A 26,666-nucleotide genomic window follows, 5' to 3' on the forward strand; every position below is an offset into this window, starting at 1 on the left:
CGGATTACATAAGGTGGTTGTAGAGCTCGTCGAAAGAACCAAAGACTTGCTGATCCAAACCAAGGCTTTTATTAGCAAAAGACAGGAGCTCTTCACAGGTGGCCGACCAGTCCGGAATGATCCGACCTGGCTAGGGACACAACCCTTTAGGGCCCAGACAGTAGGTGTGGCTAAGCTCTCAGCCAATCGCTGTAAGCACAGTCATTACACTCTAGATACTGTAACTATATACATTGGTGATAGGTCTGTACTCTCACAGTGGTATAGGGAAATAAAAGGTTGAGAACCGCTGCTCTAGACCCAATTGTTACTGAAATATTTTGCATGAAAAAAAATTGTCATTGGCCCATTTCCTTTCGAGTTATGAAACCGTGCACATAACTGGTCAATTAGGTATGATTAAAAAAATGGTTTTCAAACTTTCCTTAATCTCTTACTAATCATCAATCCCTATTGTTGGGGGCTGCTGATGAGCTGTTGGGGGGGGGGAGTGGGGCAGTGGACTTCGAACTGTTCAAACTGAGGAGAAGTGCACAAACCAGCTTGCTCTCAGCACAAGGTGACGAGAGACATCTGGGGACAGCTGAGAGTGGGGGGTGGGATCAATGAGGCAGCTGGTCTTTTATCACAATGCCACTCCATAACACTAATCTCCTCTCCCTTAATATCCGCATTGAATATATTCAATAACTGAGCATTCACACCCTCTTTCTGTAGTGTTCCAGATTCAGTACTCTTTAATACTTACTTTTTATCTTATTCATGAATGATCAAGCCCTATTTCGAAAGACCATCAGCCACCCCACATCTGTCCTGTCAAGTTCATGAATTATGGACATGAATTAAATCATCTCTCATTCTCCTCCAACACATCAGTGCTTCACCCACCTAACAAAACGGTGAGTCTAGTAGGGGATGAATCACTTTTTCACCACCAGCACATTTCATCTCCAGCTCCAACCACTTCATCTCCAGCTCATTTCAGACTTCAGTATTTATGGGAGCATACATAGACATCCAAGATGAGCTATACCCCAAGTGCCTGCTGGTAAGGTATTCCCTAATGAACTACTTGCTGTCAGCCAGATCGATTCTGCCTTTTACCTTTGCTGTATAATTGCGGGCCACTAGGAGAGAGTCGGACAGTGGTATTATTATTAAAAAGATTTTTACTCTTGTACTATTTGCATGTTTTGTCCAAGTTTTAAATGCTTTCCCGTAAATACAACTAAAACAAAATATGGTACACATACACATCCTTATCCGAGTTGGTCCCTCATTGCCGGATTGCCCTTTCGCACAGATGGTGTTCCAAGGCTGACACTGCACTTGGTGCCAATATAAATCCATGCCTGGCCTTTGTAGATAGCAGGCATAGCATAAAAAAAGCCACAAATATCCCGGAACAAAGTGGCTAAAGAAAAGTTTTTCATTCCTCAGGAGAGTAAATTGCTGATTTGGATCTCACCCCAGAATCTGGATTGAGGATTGACACCAATCCTCTACATCTTGTTTAATCAAGCTCTGTATAATTTCATAGACCATGGCATAAAACCATAAGACCAAAAGAAGAAATAGTTTATTTAACCCATCGAGTCTGCCCCACCATTCAACCATGAGCTGATCCATTCTCCCCTCAGCCCCACTTCCCAGCCTTTTCCCATAACCCTTGATGCCCTGGCTAATCCTATTAATTTCTGCTTTAAATATACTCAATAACTTTGTCTCCACAGATTCACCACCCTCTGGCTAAAAACAAAATTCTCCACCTCCCTGTTCTGAGTGGATCCCTTCAATCCTGCAATTGTGCCCTTTTGTCCTAGACTCACCCACCTTTCTACATCTTCTCTGTCCATGCCTTTCAACTTTCAAAATATGTCAATAAGATTCCCCCTCCCCTACCCCCCACCCCCATTCTCTAAATTTCAATGAATACAGGCCAAGAGTATTGGAGTTTGGGTTGTCGATCGATTGAACAGGAGTCTGTGTGACTGAAGAGGCTGTGGGAGCACTGGAGGCAAATCCACAGACACTCAGTGCCTCCGATGGGATTCGCTTTTGCTTCTCCTTCTCTTGTACTGTAAGGGACGCCAGGCAACACTAATGGCCACACTTTGCCTGATGATAGGCAGAAGGAAATTTCATGTAATATTAAATATTCTGGCTATTAGGCAACAATAAAGGATTTTTGAATTTTCCATGGTAATTTTGACCCATCACAGATGCATACTGGCACATCAAAGAAGCCCATTTGCCCATTAATTTCCCCTGTTGCCTATTCTTCACACCTCCCATCAAATTCCCTACTCCAGTTTTTACCACATGGGGCAATTTACAATGATCGATACACCTACCAATTTGCACATCTGAAGAACCAGGGAAAACCATGTATTCACGGGAGAATGTACATTCCCCATACAGACAGCACCATGAGGCAGGTGGGTCATCAGAACTGAGAGGAAGTAAGTGCACCACCACAAGGCAGTTCAATTTATGGAGTTGCTTGGAGCATTTGTACCTGAAATTAGATTAAATTCTCCTGCTTTAGAAACATTAAGACTGAATGCATCACAGAGCTTCATTCGGTACATTAATAAAAGGGATACTAAGCTACTTTTTATTCACACCTGCAGTCTGCTGCAGTGAATCTGGATTGCTAGAAATATTTCTGACCACAGCAATGTGGCAAACCTTCTCTCCTCCAGTTATCTTCTTGGGTGCCTCTGTAGTGGTTTAAAAGGGTGTATGGTACAAGACAGCTACATGTCATGCAAGAGAGCACCATAGTATGAAGAAGTTTTAGGCTCATGGCAGCAGACTCCATCTCCTAAGACGACAATGAACCATTCTGTAAACTCCAGCTCTCCACTGAGCAATGTATCAGGATGCTAAGTTTTTCTAAGACACTGCTGAATTATATCTATGGAGAGATCATAACTTATCACCCTCAGCTTCATACACCCTGGGTGGCAGCAGATGATTGTATCAACATATTCCAGTTTTCTGTGCAAAACAGTATTAAAGAGGTCTCTGAAGGATACTTTTTTAGGTACTCTCCTTCTCCCTGAGCAGAATTCATTTCTATTGTTTAATTATGAGTTTTCAATAGCTCAACTATTTACTTTATAATAACCCTTCACTGTTGTAGCAAATGTTCTGACATGTGTCTTCAGATGGGAACAAATGTATCTTCTTCCTAAAGGTGAACAGGTAAAGGACTATCTTTATCTTTGATGGCATGAAGAGGTGAGTTTCTTGTTTTCTTCCCTGCTTATTTTCATCATATCTCCTATCACTCTATTCTTGCACCTGAGTAATTAAATTAGAATTCCAATGGTTTTCCTATAATTGTATGCATTTCACAATGCAGTCACCTCCATGATGTGTTTGCATGTAAGCATATACATCCATTCACAAGAAAAGTGAACCCTACAATGACACGAAGCTTGCAGTATTCCATCCTTCCCAGGCCTGAGCCAACATTTCACATGCAAATTTAATTGAAGTGATTTGGTTGCAATTGATGGTTATAAACATATATCATTACATGAAAATCTCAGTCAAAGAAAGCAGTATAATCGTAGAAAATATTCACATTTGTGCTTCCCCTGTCCCACTGATCAGTAAAATACAGCTAGAATTAAATGCCTTGTACTCGGTTCTTGTTTCGATTGTCCCAATCCAATTGAATGTGATGACAGAAATGTTTTTTTTTGTGCTGAGTATCAGAATCTGCAAGGAGTTGCCAAATGTAAAAGCACAGCATGTCCTCTGATGTCAGTACTGAAGTATTATTTTGTTTAATTCCTCTTGGCGGGCCATCTGCTGTTGACACAGGTGAAGAGAAGGAAGGAAGATGGCACAACACATGGGATAGGGCGTCCTAGAAACTCATACTTGTCACTTTCGACATCACTGTGCTTTCTTGCCTTTGAAAAGTCGTGAAATTCAACATGGTGCATCATTGCCAGAGTAAGGTGACAGAGGCAAACATGGGACTGTTTGGAGAAATGAGAAGATCCTCTCTGAGATCCAGGATGACTTCAGTCCTTTATTGGTAAGAATCTTGGCAATTGACAAGAACCATTTTAAAGGGCAAGAAAAACCATAGACCAACCTAACGCAGACATGTCTTGGCCAATGACAATTTCAGCTCATGAAATATTTTGGCTGCAAGCCCTCTAATGTCAAACTGTTTGACTTGGCAATCATATTAATGGCATCTCTCTTCTCCAAACAACACCAGCAGTGCTATAGCATGAACAAAATTCCAATGATTATTCATCCTCTCCCCTGGAAATTTTTCTATGATCTTGCCTACTATTGATGCTTGGCTTACAGGCTAACAGTTACCAGGTTTATTTCCTGCAGCCTTTCTTGAAACAAGGGACATGTTTACCGTCCTCCAGCCATCTGGCACCTCACTTGTGTCCAGCAAAGATTTAGATAATTCAATCAGTCAACAAGGACCCCCAATGCTTTCTATCCTTGCCTCCCATAGCAGTCAGACAATTTCTTTCCTCTCTTTCCTCTTTCTCTCCTCTGCTTCATTTTTTTTAATAATTTTTTTATTTTTCACACCATAAACCACATTGATCAAGATACATACATTTTCCTTTTCAAATATACAGTGTCGTTTTCTCTCCCCCCCCCGCTCCCTCTTCCCATCCCACCCTCCTACCTCCCCTCCCATTCATTTAAAATACAAAATCTAAGATACATTAAACCAGTCAAACAATGTTGTCACTCAATAAAAATAAACAAGAAGTTCCACTGAGTCAATTCTTTTCATTTCCTTCTCCTTCTGTCATTTTAGGTGGCAGATGTTCACGGTAGGTTTTCTCTATTGTGTTTCATGTATGGCACCCATATTTGTTCAAATATTGCAATATTATTTCTTAAATTATATGTTATTTTTTCTAATCGAATACATTTATTCATTTCTATATACCATTGTTGTATTCTCAAGTTATCTTCTAATTTCCAGGCTGACATAATACATTTTTTTGCTACGGCTAGGGCTATCCTAACAAATCTTTTTTGTGCACCATCCAAATCAAGTCCAAATTCTTTGTTTTTTATGTTACTTAGGAGGAAGATCTCTGGGTTTTTTGGTATATTGCTTTCTGTAATTTTATTTAATATCTGGTTTAGATCTTCCCAAAATTTTTTCACTTTCTCACACGTCCAGATTGCATGAATTGTTGTTCCCATTTCTTTTTTACAACGAAAACATCTGTCAGATACTGTTGGGTCCCATTTATTTAACTTTTGACGTGTAATGTATAGTCTGTGTATCCAGTTATATTGTATCATACGTAACCTCGTATTTATTGTATTTCTCATAGTTCCAGAGCATAACTTCTCCCATGTTTCCTTCTTTATCTTTATGTTTAAATCTTGTTCCCATTTTTGTTTAGTTTTACCATTTGTTTCCTCATTCTCCTTTTCTTGCAGTTTAATATACATATTTGTTATAAATTTTTTGATTATCATTGTATCTGTAATCACATATTCAAAATTACTTCCCTCTGGTAACCTCAGACTGCTTCCCAATTTGTCCTTCAAGTAGGATTTCAGTTGGTAGTAAACGAGCCTGCAGCTGACGTGGACTTTTTACCCCCTCCATAAATCTTCGTCCGCGAAGCCAAGCCAAAGATCTTGAGTTATATTATATTTATTCTTCATTTGTTCAAAGGATAGTAATTTATTTCCTGAAAAACAATTTTCTATTCTTTTGATCCCTTTTTTCTCCCATTCTTTAGAGGGAAGGTTATCTATTGTAAAAGGGATTAACTGATTTTGCGTCAGTAATAGTTTTGGTAATTGGTAATTTGTTTTATTCCTTTCTACATGAATCTTCTTCCAAATATTGAGCAGATGGTGTAATACTGGAGAATTCCTACATTGTACCAATTTTTCATCCCATTTATATAATATATGTTCAGGTATCTTCTCCCCTATTTTATCTAGTTCTAATCTAGTCCAATCTGGCTTTTCCCTTGTTTGATAAAAATCTGATAGGTATCTTAATTGTGTGGCTCCATAATAATTTTTAAAGTTTGGCAGTTGTAAGCCGCCTTGTTTATACCATTCTGTTAATTTATCTAGTGCTATCCTCAGTTTCCCCCCTTTCCATAAAAATTTCCTTATTATTTTCTTTAACTCCTTGAAGAATTTCTCCGTCAAGTGTATTGGCAATGCCTGAAATAGGTATTGTATCCTTGGGAAAAAGCTCATTTTAATGCAGTTTATCCTTCCTATTAGTGTTAGTGGTAAGTCTTTCCAATGCTCTAAGTCGTCCTGTAATTTTTTCATTAGTGGATAATAATTGAGTTTATATAGATGGCCGAGGTTTTTATTTATTTGTATACCTAGTAATCATATTGCTTGCATTTGCCATCTAAATGGTGATTCTTTCTTAAATTTTGAGAAATCCGCATTATTCATTGGCATTGCTTCACTTTTATTTGCGTTAATCTTGTAACCCGACACATCTCCATATTCCTTCAATTTCTTATGTAATTCTTTTATTGATAATTCTGGTTCTGTTAAGTATACTATAACGTCATCTGCAAATAAACTGATTTTATATTCCTTGTCTTTTATTTTTATCCCTTTTATTTTATTTTCTGTTCTTATCAATTCTGCTAGTGGTTCTATAGCTAACGTGAACAATAAGGGTGATAGTGGGCATCCCTGCCTTGTTGATCTGCTTAAGTTAAATTGCTTTGATATATATCCATTTACTGTCACTTTCGCCAATGGCCCCTTATATAATGCTTTAATACAATTAATATACTTCTCTGGTAAACTGAATTTTTGTAATACTTTGAATAAATAATTCTATTCTACTCTGTCAAAGGCCTTCTCTGCGTCTAAAGCAACTACTACTGTTGGAGCTATACTCCCTTATACTGCATGAATTAAGTTAATAAATTTACAAATATTGTCTGTTGTTCGTCTTTTTTTAATAAATCCAGTTTGGTCTAGATTTACTATTTTAGGTACATAGTTGGCTAATCTGTTTGCTAATAGTTTAGCTATTATCTTATAATCTGTGTTAAGTAAAGATATTGGTCTATATGACACTGGTGAGAGTGGATCTTTCCCTGTCTTTGGTATTACTGTAATTATTGCTGTTTTGCATGAATCTGGTAAGCTTTGTGTTTTGTCAATCTGGTTGATTACTTCCAGGAGGGGAGGAATTAATAAATCTTTAAATATTTTATAGAATTCTATTGGGAATCCATCCTCTCCTGGTGTTTTATTATTTGGTAGTTTTTTTTTATTATCTCTTGTATTTCTACTATTTCAAATGGTTCTGTTAATTTATTTTGTTCCTCTATTTGCAATTTTGGTAATTCAATTTTAGTTAAAAATTCATCTATTTTGTCTTCTTTCCATTAGTTTTCAGTTTGGTATAATTGTTCATAGAATTCTCTGAGGTTTTCATTAATCTCCGTTGGATTATATGTGATTTGTTTGTCTTTTTTCCTTGATGCCAATACCATTCTCTTAGTTTGTTCTGTCTTAAGCTGCCATGCTAGAATTTTGTGCGTTTTTTCTCCTAGTTCATAATATTTCTGTTTTGTCTTCATTATGTTCTTCTCCACCTTATATGTTTGTAGTGTTTCATATTTTATTTTTTTATCTGCCAATTCTCTTCTTTTAGTTGTGTCTTCCTTCATTGCTAATTATTTTTCTATATTTACTATTTCCCTTTCCAACTGCTCTGTTTCCTGATTGTAGTCCTTCTTCATCTTGGTTACATAACTTATTATTTGCCCTCTGATGAACGCTTACATTGCGTCCCATAGTATAAACTTATCTTTCACTGATTCCGTTTTTATTTCAAAGTACATTTTAATTTGTCTTTCAATGAATTCTCTAAAATCCTGCCTTTTAAGTAGCATGGAGTTTAATCTCCATCTATACATTCTTGGAGGGATGTCCTCTAACTCTATTGTCAATATCAAGAGTGAATGGTCCGATAATATTCTAGCTTTATATTCTGTTTTTCTTACTCTGTCTTGCATACGAGCTGATAACAGAAATAGGTCTATTCTTGAGTATGTTTTATGTCTATCCGAATAGAGAGAGAGAGAGAGAGAGAGAGAGAGAGAGAGAGAGAGAGAGAGAGAGAGAAGATCGCTATATCTGATGTGAATGCTTATATAGTTTTGGCATCAAGTGTTGTTTTGTGTCTTGCCCATTACGATTACTCTGTGTGTACAATAAAGATCATTCCTTGTTTATTAGTTTGTGTCTGGACTCACTTCTCTGTGAACCCACTGAACCTGATTTAAATCTCATTTAAAATAAACCATGTGGGTCAGCTACTGCATTTGATACTCCCATTGTGGTCTCCTCTACATTGTAGAGACTGGAGAGATCTCTCTGTCTTCCTGTCTGTCTCTTTTCCTCCAGATCTGCATTCACAGATCACCCGAGGTCACATTTCCTCTCCTTTCCTCCCATCCATATCCAATTTTGTCTGTTGGCCTGTGCCTCTCCCTGCCTTTCCTTTCCTTCTCCCCAGCCTTTTAATTTAGGTGCCTATCTAGATTTCACTCATACCTTGAAGAATGGTTCAGGACTGAAACATTGGTGATTGTTATATAGTCAGGATAATGTGAACTATTTTGTAACTGCTTAAGAATACACCCTTCTCAATGTAGTAAATGTTGTGCACTAGTGTGGGGCATATGTGTATGTATATGAGAGTGTGAACAGTTTCCTGGGATGGCAGAAGGCAACAGTAAGTAAAGTCTCTTTTGTTACTTGAATTTTTCAACACTATTTAGGAAGACTCTCAAGTAACACAGAGACTCAACGTGGTGGCAGTGATATAAGAGAACAAAAATAAAGCCAATTTATTGTAAGTCACTGAAATACGAAGGGGAAGAAGAGAAAAAAAATTACAGAAATGAATGTCTGGATCAACAGCAGTTTACCCAGTGATGGACTGGGTGGTTGAAGACATTGTTGAATCATTTAAAAAGTTTCAGCAGAAATGCAATTTAGCATTCAAGAACAATTTTAAAAATCCAACAGCAGAAGAGAAGGTCAGTTATATACTTCTCTGAACAGAGGAGTGAGGACTTGAGTTATTTAATAGCTGGGAGCTTACAGAGGTGGAGAAAAATTATCCAGAGCAGATATTTGCAAAGTTTGTTTCTCACCTTGAACCCAGATCTAATCATAGAATTAAACACTATGAATTTCAAGGTTTAATGCAAGAGACAGATGAAACGGTTGATAACTTTCTCACTAAACTAAAAATTGCTGATGCAAAATGCAGATTTAAGGATATAGAGGAAAGATTAGTTGATCAACTAATATGGGGGAGTGCCCATCTCGAAGTGCAAAAGTCTCTTGTAGGGAAGGATAGCTTGAACCTGGCCAAAGCTATAGAAACAGCCAGAGCCTCCAAAAAAGAGAAGTAAGGGTTGATGCTATAAAGAACACAATCAGAAAAGTGCAAATCCCAAAACCTGCAGTAAGTGCGGCAGTCAACACTCCTTCAATGACTGAAACAAATGCCCTTGCATATAGTTCTCAAGGTAGAGCCTATGGTAAAGCAAACCACTGGGTGATGATGTGCAAGTCTGGTATGAAGAAAGCAGTAATACCAGTGAAGAAAGAAGACCAGGAGAAGATCCACCACATAAAAGGAAACAACAATGAGGACTCCAATACCCAGATACTGGGCATTGAATCCATGCACCTTTACGAGATGTTGGGTGAGATGAAAGAAGGAAGCGAGTTGCACACCAGGATCCAAATACAGAGGAAAATCCAGAACAAGCCTACGATATTTAACCTAAAGGTGAAGCTGGATACTGGATCACAGAGCAACATCCTTCCACTCAGATTATCCCACCCGATGTTCCCAGAGAACATAATAAATGGGTATCCAAAAGTTGGTGCATTGAAACAGCAAATGTCACATTAACGGCCTGTGGTGGACCCAGCCAGAGAACGTTCTCTGTGCATTCTATGTGGTAAATGCAGATGGACCAGCAATTCTAGGTCTGGATAGCTGCCAGGAGTTGCAGCTGATCTCTGTCAATTATGAGATCCAGATGAAGAAGATATCCAAAAGGATGAACAGAAACACACAACAAAAAGAGGAAACTATTTCAACAGAAGTACCTGCCAGACCATGGCACACATGTTCACTCAGAATCAAGAGTGGTATTTAATAGTAGCCTGTTAATACTCAAAATTTCCATTCATCAAAAGCGTGAAAGACCTGAGGGTGTCAACTATCACCTTAGAAATGAGAGTGCTCTTTTCTGAACAAGGAATACCCGAACAAGTAATATGTGACAATGGAACACAGTTCATGTCACAAGAATTCAGAAAGCTGGCTTCAGAGTATGGGTTTGTTATCACTACATCATCCCCATACTACCCCAAAGGTCATAAGTTCATTGATAGACTAGTGCAAACTGTGAAACACACACTAGTTAAGTGTTGCGAAACAAAAGAAGACCCATATCTAGCTCTTCTATCATTATGACCAACACCTTTAAGGGCTGACATGAAGTCCCTGGCAGAAATACTAAATGGCAGGAGATTGAAAACAACTCCAGAAGACCAGGAGGAAATCAGAAGAAGACTGGCTGACACACAAGAAGAAGGATGCCAGCATTATTACAAACATGCACAAACATTGCCAGAAATCTTCAGAGGGCAGCATGTACATGTTCAAGAGAAGCTGAGACACCAGGATCATACATTGTTGAGACAGACTCTGGAAATCAGCTGAGGAGGAACAGAATTCACATTTGGCCGACACAATATGTGATGAAACTGAAAGCTTTAATCACAGCAAAGCCTGCAACACCGATATCAAGTGAGGTATTAAGTGGAGAGACCACAACTGTTAATACCGAAACATGAACACAACAGTTGTCAGGTGAAGCACAAAAAGCTACATCACCTACACGTGGATCAGCAACACAGAGCCCAACGGTCACAGCCAAATCCACAAGATGGCGAAGGAACATACTGCCACCAGTGCGATATTGATAAGAACTATTTAAAAATAGTTGTGCAAATAAACTAGTGTACAAATTCAGTTACACTGGAAAGAAAGTGATAAAGAACACTGATTTTTCTTTATCATGAAAAGGAGGAATGTTACATAGTCAAGATAGTGTGAACTATTTGTAACCATGTAAGAATACACCCTTCTCACTGTAGTGCACCACTGTAAGGCATATGTATATGTATTTGAATGTGTGAACAGTTTCCTGAGATGGTGGAAGTAAGGCTCTTTTGTTATTTGAACCTTGCATCTCTAAATTATTTGATGCCTCCCAAGTAATGCAGAAACTCAACAGTGATATATCTTTACCTACAATGGACACTGTGAGACCTGTTTGGTTCCTTCAGCATTTCTGTCTTTTTACTACCATCACAACATCTGCAAACTTTTGTGTATCAATGTCTTTCCCCGCCTCCCATAGCAGAGGAATATTTTTTGCAAGAATGTCTGAAGCAGCAATATCCCTGAGAGATCAATACCTCATAAAGTGCTGAAGCTTTCAGCCCTTGGACACACTGAGTGTTGGCTGGTCAAAGGATGGAGCTGTCTACACAGAGTGAAGCAAAATATCCAGTCAGCTTTATTACCATTAATTCTTTATAACGTTAAAAGCCCAAGATGGTAACAAAGGTGAGTTAAGGATTCTTGCAAAATATACCTCTTCCATAAATTTCAGTTTTTCTAGTTGGCTGATCAACATTTGCTTTATATTATAATCCTCAATATCTGCCCTACTATTCCCCTAATTTTCTGCCTATGCATTTATCATCTTACCTATGGCTGATCCCTTTCTGATCTCCTCATCCATATCATTCACTTTCATCTCCTCCCTCATATTGCGCAGAATGAATGGTGTGCGACAAATGTAACCCCACCATTTAAAATGAAAAGAGGAAAAGCATAAAACAGAGGGACTACAGACTTCTTCTATAACAAATCATGTGATAACAAGAAACTTAGAAAATCAGCAGGGAATAGACAAAGTCAAAATGAATCCATGAAAGAGAAATAGTGCTTAATTTTTAAGACCAAGATGGGGAGAAATGTCCTCACTTAGAAGGTGGTGAACATGTAAATTTCTTTTCTCAATGGCACTGAAGATGAAAGTGGCCGAATATATTCAAGAGGATGGTAGACATCAAGACTTATGGGGAGAGAACACCTTTTTTCTTACAGAGGGTGGTGAATCTCTGGAATTCTGTGGATTATTGTGGAGGCTAAAACATTGGAAGTATTTAAAGAATAAGTATATGTATTTTGAAATATTCAGGAATTGAAGGCTGTGGAGAATTGGCAGAGAAGAGCTTTGAGACGGAGCAAATCAGCTGGAGCAAACATGAGTGGCAATGTGGCCTACACCTTTTTTTTGAATATTTTATTTAAAATTTCCATACATGCAGGATTCAAAATTACTATATAATAATGCAAGTTTCACAAAACCAAATTGAAAATTACACATATGATGGGTTTCACCCCCTTCCCAAAATCCTCTCCCTCCCAGCCCCCAAGATAATTTATATAAAGGTATAATATAGTTACACAACCACAAAAAGGAAAACAATGAAGAGAAAGTTTTTGGATTGCACAGAGAGGTGTCATCTAACACAAATAAATAAAAATTCTTCATTAACATTCAGAGAATCTCACAGGTCCAGAGGCATAGGAATGACTTTGTTACAAATTTAATCCTGGTTTTTGGGTATTGTAAGGTAAAAACATCATGAGTTGGGACCGGAGAAGGAGTCACCCAGTACTAAGGAGTAACAGGATGCAGGTGTGACCTTGTACGCTCAAGTTAAGTGTGGCAATAACAAGAATGATGTGCAGCAGACTAACAGAGAAGGGTAGCAACAGCTTATTCATTGGACAATGTAATGGTATGATAATTTACTAAGTGTGTGTCCTGGGGTATAAAAAAAATACCACTTGCTGATATCGTTAGAATGCGCCTTCTCCAACTAACACTGTTAGTTGCAAGTGTTACAATCCGGTAATAAAGAACCTTGATTTCGACTCAGTCTGGTGTCTGACTTACTCATTCTCGAACAAAGCAGACCTAACAGTATGCAGGCACCAAATTTGAAAAAAACATAGCATATTTATTTCTCAGATTTTATATAATTTTTTTCCAACAGGATACGACATTGAATTTATGCATGCCACATTGGTATACCCAAAGATATATCAGCTTTCCAAGCAACTGTAATGCATTCCCTCGCCGCTGCTAAAATGCTAGTTTATCAAATTCCAATTAATATATTGATCATTTTAATTTAGGTCTTGTTCATTCAACATTCTCTAATAAAAATAAATTTGGACTTTGCAGAAAAACAATTCCTGTAGCTTGTTCCAAAAAAATTTGTAGATCTTCCCAAAGGGGTCTTACTTTATGACAAGACCAAGTTGAATGGAAAAAGTTCCTATATCTTCACCACACCTAAAACATTGATCCAATAAATCTGATTTCAATCTATTCAATTTCTGTGGTGTAAGATATAACTGATGTAAAAAATTATATTGAACTAGTCTATATCATTGATTGCATTGGTCATACAATTCCTACACAAATCTGCCCATACTTGATCATCAAAAGCAATATTCAGACTTATTTCTCACCTCTCTCTAGACTAGTGAAGTCCTCGTTTGGGAGTTCCTACTTGTAACAATGAGTATATCATAGAAGTGAACTTTTTAACAAATTCCTCTCCTAATATGAAGCTCTACTTCAGTACAACTAGACAATAACCTAGTTGGTCCTAACTTATCTTTCTAATTAATGCTCTTAATTGAAAATAACAAAAAAGAGTGTTATGAGTTATACCATATTTATTCTTCAATTGCTCAAATGACATTAATTGACGCCTATAAATGCAGACTTTAACATTTATAATCCCCTTACAAAACCAAATATTCAGAAATTGACTATCCTTTGAAAAAGGTATGAGGATTTTGAATCAAAAGCATTTTAGGCAAAATAGACCCTCTTATACCAATATCATAATTTATTTTGTTCCAAATAATAATCAAATGTTTAAATAATGGTGTATCCTTCTTACCAATCATCAATTTTGATCCCTACTTATATATAACTTCTTCTATTTTCCTCTCTCCTTTTTTATCCAGTTCTATATTAATCCATGTTGATTTTCACTTTCAAAAAAAGAAGTAAGAAATCTCGATAATAATTTTTAAAATTAGGAAGTTGAAAACCGCCCATTTCATATTTCCATGTTAACTTCTTGATTGAAACTCTTGTTTACATATTTTCAATTCTTGAAAAAAAATTTTGAGGCATTAAAATAGGTAATATTTGGAAAAGATGTGGCCTACTCCCAATCCTATTTTCTTATATTCTTCTGCTCCAATAGTATTGTGTTTGAGGAATAGCCACGATTCAATATATATATTCATGTTACCATTATTTTTCTTCACATTTATGTTACATCCTGTTCTCAACCCCATCGGAATTCTTCAACTATTAATTCTACCAAGACCACTCATCATTTAATATTTTTCTATCAGATCTTCCTTCAGCCTCTTTTTGAAGAAACAGCCCCAGCCTCTCTAATCTACCCTTGCAACTATCATTGCTCATTGCAGGAACTATTCTCATCCATAATATTTGGACCATCCAGTGTTTTCACAGCCTTTCTAGTAATGACTTGATTAGAATAACACTCTCATTGTGTTTCAACAATCAGAACATAGAGTATCAAAGCAGGAATTTATTGCTTTTCTAATCTATGACTCTTGATGCAACTTAAAATTGTGTGTGCCTTTTTCACCATTTCTCAACCTGCACTACCTTTGTCAATTATTTATACACCTATATAAATGGGCAGCAAGGTTAGCATAGTTGTTAGGGCACTGCTATTACAGTGCTAGTGACCCTGGGTCGAATCCAGCGCTGTCTGTCAGGCGTTTGTACATTTTCCCCTGTGGTGGTACACCACTGGCCTACTGCAGGGGGCAACACCTGTACCTGCAGGAGTGTATTGCCAGCCTACTGCAGGGGGCAACCTCTGTACCTGCAGGAGTGTCAAGGGATAGGACAACACCTGACCGGCTGTTAATCAGTCTGCCTGAAGGGATCAAGCCCCACCCAGTTGGGTGTCAATCACCCTCCGGGATATAAGCCTGTGCCAGCCTCCTGAAGCTCACTCAGAGTTACTGCAGCTACAGCCAGCCTGGCTCTGTGGAAGACTTTGTGGATTAAAGTCTGTTGTACAGTCTTTACCTTGTGTGTGTCTGATTCTGGTTAACAGCGCACCATATCCCGATACAGGGATTTTAAGTTATTGGGGTGTTTGGGTGGCACAGGTTCATGAATCAGAAGGGTCTGTTACTGTGCCATATGTCTATATGTTTTTAAATGTAAAAAAAGTAAATTTAAAAGTTCTCCATGTATCTCTATCACTTGTGCTTTTTAGAGCTGTATCTTTTATTGAGTCAGAAATTGTTTTCAATATTTGGCAGATTGGGCAGCATCTGTGAACAGAGAATCATGAGTTAATGCTTGAGGTCAAAGGTGAACAGTTTTCAACCTAAAACATTACCTCTGTTTTCATCCACAAATGTTTTCTAACCACCTTAGTGTTTCCAGCAATTTTTGATTGTCTTTCTGATTTCCAGCCATTGCACCTTTTTGATTGTCACCCTTTATACTCAATAGTCTCTCCTCATTCTTCCTTCCTTCTCATGTCTCCCTTGTCATACCAGGTCAACCTCACTTAAAGGAGATCCACAGTTTTCCCTCTGAACAGAAATAATAATCAAAGGAAGTACCTTAGTTTCAAAATTCCATTCTGATTATCAAGAAACTCAGAGGGAAATATCAAACAGTGCATAAAAATCTTGGATGACTGCATGTGTGAAAATGCTCATTCCCTGATCTCTACATAAGCTTATGAATTTAATAAACAATGCATGATCTCTTCAATGTCAACGGAAATGTCTTCAAAGATAATCACCAAACCATTCAGTAACGTAATGATGGAATGTTGTACAATACACTGCTGAACGATTGTCATGTCCACTGCTGTTTCCTGATAATATAAAAGGAAACCGTTGCCCTGATTTTCACTAGCAGAGAATGATAATCACAGGTAATTGACTACAGGTTATTATGCAGCAGATTTTAATGTGTTTTTGAACTCAAAAGAGTTGGCATGAAGCACAATTTACTCTTGCAATGATGAAGTTCATCAAAGGTTACAGGTGCTACTATTGTTGAGCAGCCACTCTATTTCAGATATATTGTTGATCAGCCACACAGTACAAAAAATAGCAATGTGCATTTATATAGTGCATTTAACTTCACAAAATGTTTCACTTTATGGGAGAATTACCAAAGAAAATTTGAATTAAGTCACATGAATAAATAATTACAAAAGCTTGGTCAAAGATATAGTCTTTGGGAAGTATCTTAGTTGAATAAAGAAGGTGAAAGTTGTTATTCTTGGGCCTAAGGTATTTTTCAACTGAAATCACAGAGCAGCCACTGAATTTAAGAATTGTCAAAATTGGAGGAATAAAGATACTTGTAAAATTACAAAGGTTTAGAAAAATAGCAAGGTGTGATCAAGGAAGGTTTTAAAAACACACTACCATTTTAAAATGGATGCATTGCTTAGCAGAGAGACATTATACTGTAAATGATTAAGCACAGGGGTGAGAGGTGAAGTTGACTGTGGAAGTTGAGAAACAAACAGTACAGTTTTGGATAATCAGAAGTTATTGGAGGAAGAAACAAGAGGAACTGCCAGCAGTGCACTGGAATAATTTGGTCTCATGGCAGCAAGACGGATGAAGGTTTTAGCAGTAGATGAGCTGAGGCAAGATGAAGTTGGATGAAATAATAGAAAGTAAGTGATCTTATTGACGCAGTAGGTAGATGATCCACAATTCCCTCAAGGACAAACATCACATCAAGTGTTCACCCAATCTCATTTAGTGACTTAGCTGGGGAATGAAGAGAATGGGTTTGGGATTCCTAATGTCATTCCATTTCTCAACCAGCACTATAAATTAGGTTATATTTTCCAATGTAGAAATGGAAAAAAGGTCCAGGATGGTGGTGGTGACAGTGACTTGATCAGTTTTTTTTAAAAATTTCACTGGAATGTGCTTGAAAACTGAACAGTTCAGTAAATGAATGAGGCAAATTTCAATTTTATTGAAGACAGAAATAAATTGAGAACCACTCCAGAAAACTAATAATTGATATACTCCCTCATATTACAACACTATAGAAATGAACTTTCCAGCTATTTTCATGAAATATTTATCCTGATGCAAATTATTTTATAAAGTTGACTGTTCTTTAAAATGAATTTTCTCCTCCTTAAATTATTTTATTGCTGATTCATCATAGAAATATAAAAAAAGAATTAATTACGTTGACTCACTTTTAAGGTTGGGTTGCATTTGGTGAATATTTTTTTACAGGGAAACAATTTGTGAAGGAATTTGCATGTTCTCAATCTGACCTTCATTAACTTAATGGCAAAATGAAAGCATCTATGCATTAGCATAGTTGAACATCTGGAGCAGCCTTGTTGCTTTCAGGAGGTCCTGCTTATAATGTTGCTCTCACTTTAATTGATGGATTCCATGCTGTAATCCACTTGGTTCAAGGCAATCAGGTGATAGCACTCTTACCTTCCTTGTGTTTTCAAATCATAGTGCAGAGAGGAGCACAAAATCTGAGATTTCTTTGCCATGCAGTACTGAGGGAATTCTGCCTGCTTTCAAATCAAATGCTGCTGGTCTCTCTGGTGAATGCAAAAGTTCCAAAGGATTATTTTAACATGAAAATAGATTGGGAAAGACAAATCGGTAGAGAGAGAGTTTGTGGACTTCCTACAGGATGGCTCTTTGGAGCAGCTTGTTGATGGGCCAACTAGGGGATCAGATTTTCTGGATTGGGGGCTGTGCAATGAACCCAGAGGTGATTAGAGAGCTTAAGGTAAAGGAACCCATAAGAGGCAGTGATCACAATAGGATTGAGTTCATGCTGAAATATGAAAAGGAGAGACTAAAGTCAGATGTGTCAGTATATCAGTGGAGTAAAGAAAATTACAGTTGCAAGAGAGGAGTACTAGCCAAAGTTGATTGGAAAAGTGCACTAATAGGCAAGACAGCCGATCAGCAATGGCTGGAGTTTATGTGAGAAATGAGGAAAGTTCAGGACAGGAACATACCAAAAAGAAAGAAAATTGACAATGGAAAAATGTGACAATTGTGGCTGATAATGGAAGTTAAGGACTAAGCAAAAGTAAAAGAGAGCAGTCAAGGAAACAAAAATAAATGGGAAGATAAAGGACTGGGAAACTTTTAAAAACGGAGAAGTAAGCTAGAATCAGAATTGATTGTAACAAAATGTGTTGGTTCGCAGCAGCATCACGGTGCAAACATTCATATAAACCACCTCACAACAATAAATAGGCCTGGGTGATGGTGGTTAATGAGGATAGAGGCTGCTTTCATAAGACACGGTTCTGGTAGGTATCCGCAATGGAGTGAAGTCTGATGCCCATGATGCCGCAGGCCAAGTTAACAACCCTCGAGGTTTTTTCTTGTCCTGAGTGATGGCACCTCTGTACCAGACACTGATGCCACCAGCCAGAATGCTCTTTAGGGTACATTGTAGAATTTTTTGAGAGTCTTCAGTGACATACCGAATCTCCTCAACACCTCACAAAGTATAGCTATAGACGAGCCTTTGTCATGATTGGATCAACATGGAGATATTGACACCCAGGAATTTGAAGTTCATGACACTCTCCACTACTGAGCCCTCAATAAGGATGGGATCACATTCTCCTGACTTCCTCATGAAGTCCATAATCATCTCCTTGGTTTTGCTAATGTTGTGTGCAAGGCTGTTGGTGCCACAGCACTAAACAAGCTGATCTATCTCTCTCCTGTATGCTTTCTTATTGTGATTAGGAAGAAAAGCATGAATTATTAAAGGAGTTTAGCTAATAATGTCAAAGAGGATGCTAAAAAGTTTTTTAAAGATATAAAGAATAAAGGAGAGATCAAAGTAGACATAGGACTATTAGAAAGTGATGCTGGAGAAATTGTAATGGGAGACAAGAAGAAAGAAGAACTGAATGAATATTTTGGATCAGTCTTCATTGAGAAAGGCATTAGTAGCATACTGGAGTCTCATGGCTCTCTCAGAAAAGAAATAAAAGCAGTCAAGATCACGAGAGAGAAGGTCCTTGTGAAGCTAAATGGTATAAGGGTAGATAAATCTCCTGGACCAGATGGAATGCACCCTTGAGTTCTGAAGGTGGTAGCTGGAGAGATTGTGGAGGCATAGGTAATGATCTTCCAGGAATCAGTGGAGCCTGATATAGTTCCAGTGGACTGGAGGACAGTGAATGTCACTCTGCTGTTTAAGAAGAGAGAGAGGTCTCAGAAAGGAAATTATAGACCTATTAGCCTGACATTGGTGGTTGGGAAGCTGTTGGAGTCAATTGTCAAGGATGAGGTTACGGAATATCTGGAGGTGCATGAAAAGATAGGCCCAAGTCAGCATGGTTTCCTCATAGGAAAATTATGCCTGACAAGCCTACTACAGTTTTTTTAAGAGATCACAAGTAGGATGGACAGGGGTGATCCAGTGCATGTTGTGCATTTGGACAAGTGCCACACATAAGGCTGCTGAACAAGATGAGAGCCTGTGGAAGATACTTGTATGACTAGAGTACTGGCTGATTGGCAGGAAACAATCAGTAGGAATAAAGAGACCCTATTCTGGTTGGCTACCAGATACCAGTGGTGTTCCTCAGGGGTGGTGTTGGGGCCACTTTTTTTACATTGTATATAAATGATTTGAATTATGTAATAGATGGTTTTGTGGTTAAATTTACAGATGATACAAAAGTATGTGTTAGGGGAAGTGGAGCTGAGGATACTGAAAGGCTGCAGAGAGACTCAGATAGATGAGGGGAATGGGCACAGAGGTGGCAGATGAAATACAATGCTGGAAAGCATATGGACATGCACTTTAGTAGAAGAAATAGAAGGCTATTATTTAAATGGGGAGCTGCAAAGAGACTTGAGAGTCCTCGTGCAGGATACCCTAAAAGTTGACCTCTAGGTTGAGTTGGTGGTAAAGAAGGTGAATGCAATATTGGCATTCTTTTCTAGAGGGATAGCAAAGAGGAGCAGGGATGTAATTTGAGACTCTATAAATCACTAGTGAGACCTCACTTAGAGTACTGTGTACAGTTTTAGGTGCCATATTTCAGAAAAGATATGCTGGTATGGGAGAGGGTTCAGAGAAGATTTACTAGAATGATACCAGAAATGAAAGGGTTAGCATTTGAGGAACAATTTTCAGCTCTTGACTATACTTGTTGAAGTGCAAAAGGATAATAAGGGGGGACCTCATTGAGGCATCTTGAATTCTGAAAGGCCTAGACAGAGTAGATGTGGCAAAGTTATTTCTCATGGTAGGGGATTCTAAGACAAGAGGCCATAATCTCAGGATGAAAAGGCATCACTTTAAAGCAGAGATGCAGAAACATTTCTTTAGTCAGAGGGTCGCGAGTTTGTGGAACTTGTTGCCACAGGTGGTTGTGGAAGTGAGGTCGTTGGGTGCATTTAAGGTGTTTGACATCAAGGATTACAGGGAAAAAGCTAGGGAGTGGGGCTAAGTGGGTGGATGGATCAGCTCATGATTATAATGGTAGAACAGAATCGATGGGGCAATGGGTCTACTTCTGCTCCTATATCTTGTGATTATTTTGAAGAAGTGTAGAGGAGTCATGGTGAAGTCCTGATCAATATTTTTTCTCAGTCCACACCTCATTGCTGTCTGTGGGAGTTTGCTCTATTTGCTTTAAAATGTCACGAGCTGTTATATAAAATCCAAAACTTTATGCTCTCTCTCTCTAGAGCTGCAGTTCAGCATTAATCAGAGCCATGTCAGACATCTTGAGTTGCAAGCACATAAATTTAAACCATCTTTCATTTAATTATCATTGTCCATAAAGTGGCAAAGGAAGTCACAAACATTAGATTATCATTAAATATAAAGGAAGTGTCACTCTACAAGCATTAACTAATTCTGTCCAAGAGTTATTACATTCTGTAGAATTGAATTCAAAGTGGCTGCATTATAGCCTGTAAAGGACATGCATGTGACAGTGGGTTCAGACTCCCTTACTAGTTAAGTTGGCACCATTGTTTATGGGTAACTTCCTCCTTCGAAGTACCACAAAGTACCTTCACAAGAAAGAAGGGCCTTTGGCTCTGAAATTTCCTTATAATTTTGACAATGTCCATCTCCCTTCAGCAACAAACAACAAATCTTTTCCTTAGGAAGGTAAATATTCACTTCCCCTGTATTTCAAGTCTCTGTTGCATATTAATAGATTGTAAACATTAAAGGACAATGTATCATTGATGGTAGGCAGGTGACTTTCTTAATTATTTTCACTGCTGTGTTTTAAAAACATTAAAACCCCTGATATCCAGAACTTAAGCAACTATCAGCCTCAAAAAAACAACTAGTTTATGTCAGCCTGGAAATTAGAAGATAACTTGAGAATACAACAATGGTATATAGAAATGAATAAATGTATTCCATTAGAAAAATAACATATAATTTAAGAAATAATATTACAATATTTGAACAAATATGGGAGCCATACATGAAACATAATAGAGAAAACCTACCGGGGACATCTACCACCTAAAATGACAGAAGGAGAAGAGAATGAAAAGAACTGACTCAGTGGAATTTCTTGTTTGTTTTTATTGAGTGATAACATTGTTTGACGGGTTTATTGTGTCCTATTTTCTGAACTTTAAATGAATGGGAGGGGAGGTAGGGAGGGAGGGAGGGGAGGAGGGGGGGAGAAAACAACACTGTATATGTTCAAGAGGGAAAATGTATGCATCTTGATCAATGTGGTTTATAGTGTGAAAAATAAAAAAAATAAAAAAACAACTAGCAAAAAGTAGAGAAAAATAAATGTAATTTAAAAAAAATTAGAATAAAATAATAGGTAAAAAATAGAAAGTTTAAAATTGTAAAAGTAAATGTTCTCTGAAGTATCACAAAAACCTTTGGTGACGATAGGAGCAAATATTCTTTTCGTGCTTTGCTCATAGCAGCTGTTTGAATAATGTGTGTGAAACTGGAATGGCATCACCTAGGACCAACCATCTACCAATCCCCACTGGTACCAGGTACCAGGGGTTTTACTCTATTCAGTAGTGAGGCTTCTGGAATTGAACAGTTTTTTTTAAATTAATGGGTGCTGAGGTTTCAAAAGATGTCTTGAATGGAGACGTGCTTAAATTTGTGATGTCAAACTATTTAGCTCTGTTTTATGAAGCTGAAATTTTGATGGTCATAAATGACTTCTCAGGTTTTACGAGATGGTTTTATCAGCTGGATATCACTGAGTAATCTTCTATAATTACTTCACAATGTCATATCCGGAATTTTCAGCTCACATATCCAAAGGGGAAAATTGGAATTTGCAACATAATCTACAAGTAAATCTAACACTTCTAACCATCTTTCACAGACAATTGACGTTACAGTATTGTTGGTAAGATATAAACAGGTCACACCAGGAATAATCAACAGTTAACACAAGCAATTTTCATGAAAGTTAACAACGTGTTATTTAGGCTTAGAATTATCAAAGCCTTCACATACTACAATTTTTGCTAATCTTCTGTGACATAATTAAAATACATTTTTTTTAAGGATTCTGGTTGTTTGATATAAAATCATAATGTATCTTTAGAAAGCCATGACTTAGCTTTATAGGAACAGCACATTGTAATGAAAGCATTCTGTGCCTCTAGTCAGTTTGCAGGTTTAAGATTATTTGTTTTTACATTTAGACATACAGCACAGTAACAGGCCAGATTCAAACATGGGTCGCTGGTACTATAATAGCATTGCGCTAACCGTGTCGCCAAAAGATAAATGATTTGAAATAAAGACAAGAAACAGCATGACACGCTCAGTAGGGCAGGCAGCATCTATGGAAGAACCGCAGAGTTACTATTTCAGGACAGACAGCTTGTCCCAATCAACTGAGAGTTTCCTGCATTTTCTGATTTTACTTCAGATTTATATCATCTGCATTCTTTGATTTCCAGTTAACAACAAAAAGAGAGCCGAGTACCAGTAAACTATGATGTGGTGGTTTGAAGAGTAATGGCAAGGTAATGATAATGGAATCCAACTAAGTTTTTGCTATAATCTTTAAACAGAACATTAGTGTCTGGATCGAAATCATAAAAAAATGAGGCATCAGGACATCTGAGATTTAAATAAAATGACATTCATTAAGTGGTATTTAACATTAATGTTAATTCAATCAAATATGGTTGACATGCAATATATTTTCTGACCAAGAGTAAACAAATCTACTTTCTACAGTGTATCAATTAGCATTTAGGCCAATGGACTAATCAGAAAAGAGAACACATATAATGCCATACAAAATCTCAGGTGGACCTAAAAAGAAGTGTTTTTAAAGTGTCTTCATCATTATAATGTAAGGAAGCAGAATACAAGTTTCATTCAGCAGCAATGGAAAAACTTATTTAATTTGTTCTTATCATTGTTGTTTAAAGCTTGATTTAGCTGGCACTTTTAATAAAAGACCCACACTTCCTTCATTCTTTCCAATTATGCTGCAAGACCATTCACCTCCACTTAAGAGGAAAGATATGTCATTTAAATGAAGGCAGCTCCACCAATGCATTGCACTGAATTGTACAGAGCATTGTGTGCTGAATTCTTTACTTCTACCCGTGGACACTGCCTCACTGTTGAGAGTCTCCAGCTCTTCATGTTTTTCTCTAGAGTTAAAACTTGATTTTTTAAAAACTTCTGTTCCAAATGCCAATGACGATTGAGACAACTTTGCCAAATGTCCCAATTAAGCTTGCGAGTGGTAACTTCATTTGTGATGATAATAAAAAAGCTTCCTTTAGATTCAATACATAATTAGCCAGGGCTTTCATTTGTGATTGGTCACACGTAACTCTTTGTGCAAGGCAGATCAACTGAGGACAAGATTAGGCACAGCTGCAATAACTAGACTAATTGTAAATCAGGTTCAATGTCTTTTAATATTAATATGTACACATTATCTCAAGGGGTCAGATCATTCTGACTTACCTTACTGCCAGGAGTTTCTGCCTGTGATGCTCACAAAGCATTTGAGCCATTTCAAAAGGTTCTGAGATTAAAAAAAATACAGAGAAGGGAACAAGGCAATAGAAAGGAGTCTAAGAACTTGTCAGTCCTGGGAGAAATGTGAACAGAAACAAAGGTTACATCCATAAATATCTCAAAGCATCCATCTTGGTCATTCCTGATGGCCCAAATGGTCACAGAGTAATTCAAAGGGTTAATAACCCAAACATGAATTTAAATCCCAGAAAGGAAATAATGAAATTTAATTCAGAAAACAATCTAAAATGAAAAAATAAAGCCTTGGTAACAATAGCCATGAAAGATCATAATAAAAAACCCATCAGGATCATTAATGGACCAAGGAAAGGAAATCTACTCTTCTTGTCTGCCCTGTAGGTGCCTCTAGACCTTGAGCAATGTTGTTCACTCTGAATTGCTCTCTGAAGTATATTTTTTTATTTAGTGTTCCTGCACAGTAACAGGCCCTTCTAGCACACAGGCCCGTGGCACCCAAATACACTCGTGTGACCAATTAACCTACTATTCCCATAGATCTTTGGAATAGGGGAGAAAACAGGAGCACCTAGAGCAGTGGTTCTCAATCTTTTTCTTTCCACCCACATACCACTTTAAGTGATCCCTATGCCATACCTGCTCTGTGATTAGTAAGGGATTGCTTAAGGTGGTATGTGAGTGGGAAGGAAAAAGTTTGAAAACCACTGACCTAGTGAGAAAGTGCAATCTCTACAAAGAAGCTCTTAAGGTTAGGAGTGAACCGAAGCTGCTGGAACTATAAGGCAGTGGTACCACCGAAATGAATAATAGAGAGGACATAAATTGGCACTTACTTTGGTGAAACACTATAACTATGTTTATATGATAATTATTATTTTTTTCCCAGAGACTATTGAGTCCGAATTCTCTGCCCAGGGGAAGCAGTTGAGGCTACTTCATTAAAACATATATAAGGTTCAGTTAGATTTTTATATAAAAAAGTAATTAAGGGATATGTTGAAAAGGCAGGTAGGTGGAATTGAGTCAATGATCAGATCAGCTAACATCTTATTGAATGGCGGAGCAGACTCGACAAGCCAGATGGGCTATGCCTGCTTCTATTTCTTATGTTATTTCTTATGTTTAAAAGTATCCTTTTGAATGTTATGTATATTTTGTTAATGGCACTGTAATGGCATGATGTTTGGAAATTAAAATTAAAATTGACAATTAAGACACTAAAAGCTGGTAAGTGCTATTACTTTAACAATATTTTTCATTAACAAAGATAGAAGGTTTTAAAAAAAAATTAAACATTCAGCATGGTACCAGGTCCTTCTAGCACCCAACTCCCCTAATTAGCCTACAACCCCTGTGATTGGCAATCAAGTGACTCTATAAGGCAGTAGATTGGACACAAAAGGCTTTTATAAGCTTAGACATTAGCTGGGGCTCAGAGAGCATCTGGCCTGGATCCGAGCAGAAAGTGATCTGGGGTCAAGGTCTTGGGTAGGGACCTTTATCAGGGAATCTCCTGGGAGGGGTCAGAGGGAAGGAAGGTGCGGTCCAGGCCAGTACATAGTTATTACAGTGGTGTAAGATCCTGCACGCTTTGAAGAGTGGAGAAGACTGGAACACCCGGAGGAAACCCACACAGTTGTGGGGAGAACATAGAAATTGCTTACAGACAGCACTGAATTTGAACCCAGGTTGCGAGCTCTGCAATGGCATTGCACTAACCACTAAGATAACTACACTGCCCAAAAGAGATGCCATATTGTTGCCAAATGATCATTGTTGTCAGGTAGCAAACCAACTTTATTATTTGAATGCAGAGTTTAATCAATATTGTCATTTATATTCAGAAATCTCCTGTCTGCAGATCCAAAGAGAACACATTGGTATTGTTAAGAAATACAAATGTTTTCTCATTATACATGAGAGTAGTACCTAAAGACTCAAAATAATATGCAGGATGAAAGCATAATGCTTGCTGAAATCTGGAGTCAATTGATTGCAAACGACTTCAGATTGCATTTCTATGCTAATTTATTCAAAGATTAGGCTAAACCAATAAAAATTATTAGCCTTATTTTAAAAATATTGGCAATATTTCATTTGCAATAGCAATTATATTTTTTGAGTTGGCAGGAAGGAGGTTGTTTTGAACAAGCCAATTGGTTGGCCATCTCCCCTTGCTTCAAGAAGATGTGGGTGGGTTGCACCTCCAATTACTACATTCCTCAGGGAACATTGCACCCACATCATTACTCATTCAAATAATCCATTGGAGTTAAAATCTCTAAATATGAGTACAGAGATCATATTATGCCGTGAGCTGGTGAGCTGATGCTCATTGAAGGCAATGTGGGCAGAATGTCAATGTCAACTTTCCTCCTGATTATAATGACTTCAGGGTCCACA

The sequence above is a fragment of the Narcine bancroftii genome, chromosome 4 (assembly GCF_036971445.1).
Source record: "Narcine bancroftii isolate sNarBan1 chromosome 4, sNarBan1.hap1, whole genome shotgun sequence".
Classification (NCBI taxonomy): domain Eukaryota; kingdom Metazoa; phylum Chordata; class Chondrichthyes; order Torpediniformes; family Narcinidae; genus Narcine; species Narcine bancroftii.